Source organism: Chelonoidis abingdonii, chromosome 2 (genome assembly GCF_003597395.2).
Source record: "Chelonoidis abingdonii isolate Lonesome George chromosome 2, CheloAbing_2.0, whole genome shotgun sequence".
Classification (NCBI taxonomy): domain Eukaryota; kingdom Metazoa; phylum Chordata; order Testudines; family Testudinidae; genus Chelonoidis; species Chelonoidis abingdonii.
The window spans coordinates 39,243,136-39,249,135 of NC_133770.1; the positions used below are offsets into that span (position 1 = coordinate 39,243,136).

The following is a 6,000-nucleotide window of genomic DNA, read 5'->3' on the forward strand; positions in this document are numbered from 1 at the left end:
TTTGAGGTAGATTAAGCTGAAATGGTTTGTTATTCTGTGTTTAAAAAAAAGAAAAAAAGAGTAAGCAGATGTCAGCTGTTTAAGCCCTGGCTATTCTGCACTGATCAATAGGCAACCATTTTATGCATGGCTAACAACAGAGAAAGCTACCAAAATTTTACCAACCACCCTAATTAGACAACATTTGTCCATTTAAATTATAAACAGATATTAATATGGATCATGTGCGAAATACAGCAATACTATTTTTTAAAAAAAAACATATTTTACACTGTTCATTGGGGAAAAAAATGCACCTTGTTTTGTAACACAACCCAGCTAGGAGTTGCCACCATCCATTTAAAAGACATTTTGATGGCACTAAAATATAAATTCTACCACATATATTTAGCTAAATGAGATGTATTGTCATTGTGAGATTATGTATTTGGGTTTAGCACAACATCCTTAGCTAACTTCATCCTAATTTAAAAAAAACACGTAATTAGCTGACTTATTCAAGAACTGCAGTATTAGAAATTAATTAGCTCTTTCTCTATATTTGGCACTAATCACAGTACTGAAATAAGAAATTATTAGATAACGAGGTGCAAAAACTACATGATAGCCATTTTAAGATGTTGAGGAATGAATACAAAACACATTAGTTTCAAATAACCTGTTAGCGTCTTAAATAAGGTTTTGCTACGTTCTATCCTTGTTATGGACATCTATTCTTATCTTTAACATTTAACTTGGCTTACAGTACCATGGCAACATATGGCTATTGTATTTCAAGGACCTAGCTTAGCTTTTCATTTACATTCCATCAATCAAGGCTTTCCATATTAAGAAACATACACATATATATATACACACACACATATATTTTACACACACACTATCTTTCATTAAGTATGTATAGTTATGCAGTCATTATGTTGCTTGTATTTTGTTAGTACCCAAATCATCTTTATGACTATATGTGTTTTTTGAATTAGTAGACCACAGATGCCCACCCTGACATGCACTGAACACACAAGTTTTTACACTGTACTTAGGATTTTACATGGTTAAAATAATTGGTTTTATGAAGCAATATTTATATTATACGTACAGGAATTTTAAGAAGATTATTACACTTAATCTTCCAGGGTTCACTTTCAAATAACTATTTTATTGAACTTAGGGGTTTGCATATAAACGCAAGGCATATGCGTCTAATACATGCTCACACAGCAGATCTCTCTCTCTAGAAGGTAAAGAGATACATATATATATAAAGCCCAGAATTTCAACAAAACCCTGTGTTAGAGTGTGCATCTATGATTCACTACTTAAAAACTAAATTTAGTAAAGAAAGTTATTTGAGCACAAAGATATTGAATGCAGGTGACAAACTGTTGCATTTTATGTATTTTAAATGAAAAATGTGCAAAGTATGTTTTGGTATTGTATACTAATTGATATAGACACATGATTTACTTCTAATCAAAAGGTCAGTTAAAGAAAGAGAATAACCAGAAAAATAAAACAGACAGTCCAGCTGAGCAGCCTACTAATGTAACAGCCTCTTTAGAGGCAACTTCAAAGACACCATCTCAATTGACTGAAATTTGCCAAGGAGACAATGCCAAGGAAATCACATCAAGGAGATAGGTGAAGATGCTGGAAAAATATATTTTGTGGATTATTGTCAGGATATTGTCATCACCTTTCATAAAGAGAGAGGAGAAAGAGAAGTTGCATAATGTCTTAAGGTCACTGCTAAGCCCTAACACTTTTTTTTAATTAACGATCCACGAAATTTAAAAAGGAATACACACTAGGTATCATTTAGTATAAATCTTTTCTGAAGGTCTAGGAGTCTGATGACATTTAAATACTTATTTAAACATGACCAATATGAACCATGAGTATCTGCTCTTCTGATATTTGTAAGATGTATCTGTTTGCAAAGGGCAGGGAGCAGGTGGGCTGGCAGAAGAGCGAGCAGGTTGAGATAGTGCTGCAGGGAAACACATTTCATTCCCATCCCCCCCACTAGTGCCTAGCATAGCCCAAGACAGAAATGCAACATGGCCTGGGGCATAACAATGATGGGAAAATCTCCATATAAAGGGTGGCTTCTTGGCATGGCTTTGTTGAAGCTATGCTGCCACAGAGTAGGGTCAGAGATAGAGAGCCAATGATGAATTCAGTGTCCCTGGCTTATCTCTGATTCCCCAAAATTCATAAGCTTTGTGTGCAATCCCTGTGGCCTGTTCTTTAGGGGGGATGGGACAAATTCTTCCCCCAACAGAAAAATTGCAGAGAAATCTCTGTAATGTTCACCTTGTGGAGATTTTAATTCCTTTAGCCCTCTCCTATAAGCTTTCCTATAGCATGAGGGAAGGGGATCAGGCCCCATATTTGCTCATGTCAGCATTTAAGGAGATACCCAAGATTCCAACCATTCATTTCCCCTCTGCCCCCAATCTTGCTACTTATTCTCACAGCCATACCCCACCTTATCATTTCCCTTGCTCTCTGTGTCCACAATCCCAAATGCACTTCCCATATGAGGTCTGTGTTCTTTCTCTCCACCAGTGGCCAAATGATTTTTTCCATCCATACATTCTTTGAGTCGACGCAGTCCAATTTGAGCCCCGCCAACATGCAGCAAGAAAGAGCAGTGGTCAAAGAAACACTCATCATCTGTTTTCAGAAACCTTTTCATTTGTTTGTGTTTATTTGCAAAGTGCATGTGTAAAACCAAATTTACTTTTTCTCAAAAAGAGATTTAATGTAGCTTCACTTTTTTTGGTGATTTTGATTCAAACTATACCTTCCAAGACACTTTAGAGAGTTAAATTATACAATTGCAAAGTATTTCTCTCTCTCTCTCGTGCACCCGCGCACACAGAGGGAGAGAAAGGGTGGAAAAACAGAAAAGGAAAGGGAGAAAAAATATTTTTTCAGATGATGTTTGAAAGCAAATGGAGAGACCAAGAAAGATAGGGAAGTTGATCCAGATGGAAGGAGATGCAATAAAAGCATCTTCATCACAAAAAGTGTAAAGACTATGTGGAGAGTCTGAGAGGAGGCCAGTGCCTAACGAACAGAGGGAGGAGAAGTAGAGAGTTGAGAGGTTCCTGAGGCAGTCTGGAGCTGGTCCTTGAAAGATTTTGGAAAACAAGAAGGGTAGTTTTGAAATGGAACCTGAAATGGGGAACCAGGGGAATTGTCTGGTCACATGGATGATGTGGCAGTTCTTCTCTGTCCACAAGAGAAAGCAGTGTATTTTTCACCCCATGCATCTGATGAAGTGGATCATAGCCCACAAAAGCTTATGTCCAAACAAATTTGTTAGTTTCTAAGGTGCCACAAGGACTTCTTGTTGTTTCAAACAAAATGGTAAAGGCTACACTGAAGACACAAAAGAAGCTTTCATCAGCAGAAAGTTGGAGGTCATTAAATACATGGAGGAGAGTGGCTTCTAAGTGGCTGGAGTGAAAACTAGTTTGAATCATTCAAAGTTATGCAGTGTAAGAGAATGGGAAAAATGAGAGACAAATACCTTCTCAGTTAGGTGCTTGAGTGTAAGTAGCTAGTGTACTTATTTTCACCTTCCTGATCACTTGCATTATGCAGTGGTTATTTGCAGAACACAGATTTTAGATTTTGTGCTGATAAAGCAAATGGAAACAAAATTATTTTCATGCACCTCTCAAATGCAAGGTTTTTTGCTTTTTAAAAACCTCACTGAATATGGCATATGAGCAAATACTCAATAGTGTTTCAAAAAAGAACTAGGTAAGTTCATGGAGGCACGGAGGCAAAACCATGCTCTGAAGTGTCCCTAGCCTCTGTTTGCCAGAAGCTGGGAATGACTGACAGGGGGTTGATCACTTGATGATTGCCTGTGCTGTTCATTCCCTTTGAAGCACCTGACATTGGCCACTGTCGAAAGACAGGATACTAGACTAGATGGACCATTGGTCTGACCCAGTATGGCAGTTCTTATTTAGACACTCTGTATGTCCTCAAAAACTGTAAAATAAGTGATGGAAATGGTAAAGAAGGACCAAGAAGACATGGTTCAGCTCTGCATCTGGGTTGGGTTAGTGCCTGGGGTTCCACTTCAAGGGTCAAGCTAGGAGAGTCTAAGTTTAGATATGTGAGTACCAAATTTTGGGAGCTATTCTTGAGAGATTCTGGCATCAAATAGCATAAATCTTGCAAAGTCAGCTAATCGTATGACATTTCTGCCTTCTTGAATGGTGGAAATTTTTGCAAGATCACTATTGCCAGGAATTTTTTGACATCTTGACCCAAAAACTCCCAAGAATCCCACAATAGCAATTTTAGAGACTTTTTCAGAGAAGAACTGCATTCTAAGCATTTATGGGCTTTTTGCTGGTGATTGGCAGTTGATGTATTCAATGAGAGACCATAGTAATTCCTATACCATAACATAATTAACTAGGTCTAGTCCATTATCTTGTCTCAACAGTAGCCAACACCTGATACTTGAGAGGAAAATGTAAAAACCCTGTCATGCCACTCGTTGGGCAACAATATAACTATGGGAGCAACATTTCTTACTAACCTCAGCTAATGATCAGTTTATGTCCTAGAGCACATGGCTTGGTCAGTCTTCCAATTTCAACTTAACTGAAACTGTTATTCTTATTAACTGCATAAACTTCTGTTAGATTCATCCATCCACTGCCAGCAGGGATGCATTTCACAATTGTGGGGAAACAAATGATGCAAATCATTTGTTAGGTTAAACAACTATGTATCGTCTCCATTGTACAGAAGGCCCCCCATTAAGAGACCCAACCTTTAGGAAATTAGCCCGAAGGGCAGTTGGGACAAGTCAATATTCAGGCACACACACGCACATGCAAACATGCACACACTCTTATTTTGCTCATCTTCTTAGGAAGTAACCTCTTCAGGACAAGATTATCTGTTGTATAGGGCCTAGTGCAATAGGTTTAAATCCTGATCAGCACCTCTAGATGTTACTGTAATAATAAACAGAAACCTCCTCTTGGTGTTGCAAGAGACTCTCCAGGGACTTTCCAATTCACACTCTTCCATTCTCTTAAGGGGTCTCATGAAGAAGTGCCATTAGTCTATTCAGGATTCCATAGCTTAACTCTGTCATGCATTTCACCATCTCAACAAGTCAAAGCAGCCAGACACCTTTTCAGCATGGTTTCCTCTTCCAAACTGAAAACTGGGGTAGTTGATCTCTGAATAAGCAATGCATGTAATGAGTATGTACATGTTGTTATGTAGCAACTCTTAAGGCTCTGCAGATCCTGGATGGAACTCTTAAATCACATACACAAACAAACAAAACTTTTTTAAGTGGCCAGGACAGTGGCTTGCTTCCCATGGCAAGGTTCTTTAGGCCAGATGCAGTCAGCAACTCGGATCCAAGACCTCAACTCAGAGAGAGACATTCTAGGGCTTTAACCTCATAGCTTCACGATATGACAGATTTCCCCTCTCTGCTTTATGGTCTCTCCTGTTAAACAACATAAGGGACTCAATCCAACTTCCTTTGAAATCAGTGTGTAACCCACTAGTGAGTACAAATGACAAGGAGTCCTTGTGGCACCATAAATGTCTCTAAGGTGCTATCATAAGCATAAGCCACCAGACAGGAATCAGTGCCTGCCTCACTCTGGTCTCCCCAAACCTTCCCTGGGGGACCCCAAGACTCAGATGCCTTGAGTCTCACAACAAAGGGAAATAACCCACTTCCCTTCTCCCTCTTTACCTCCCTCCAGATTTTCCCGCCCTGGGTACACTAGGAGATTTCCCTGCTTCCATTCCTTGAAACACAAACCCAGAGAGATTAAGCGTCTCTCTCCTCCCCTCACCAAAGCTACGCAATAATTCAGCTTATCACATCTAACACAAAGGGATTTCCCCCTCCCCTTCGTTACTGCCTAACAGAGAAAACGTCAAACAGGTACTTAAAAAGAAAGCTTTATCATAAAAAGAAAGAAAGAAGAACAT

At 38.9% G+C, this 6,000-nt stretch overlaps 1 protein-coding gene across 2 annotated transcripts in view; it reads right to left on the reverse strand.

Moving 5' to 3' along the window:
- SPAG6 (sperm associated antigen 6) overlaps positions 1–6,000 on the reverse strand; it is a 63,462-nt gene that overhangs the window by 24,898 nt on the left and 32,564 nt on the right. The gene's annotated exons all lie outside the window — the stretch shown is intronic.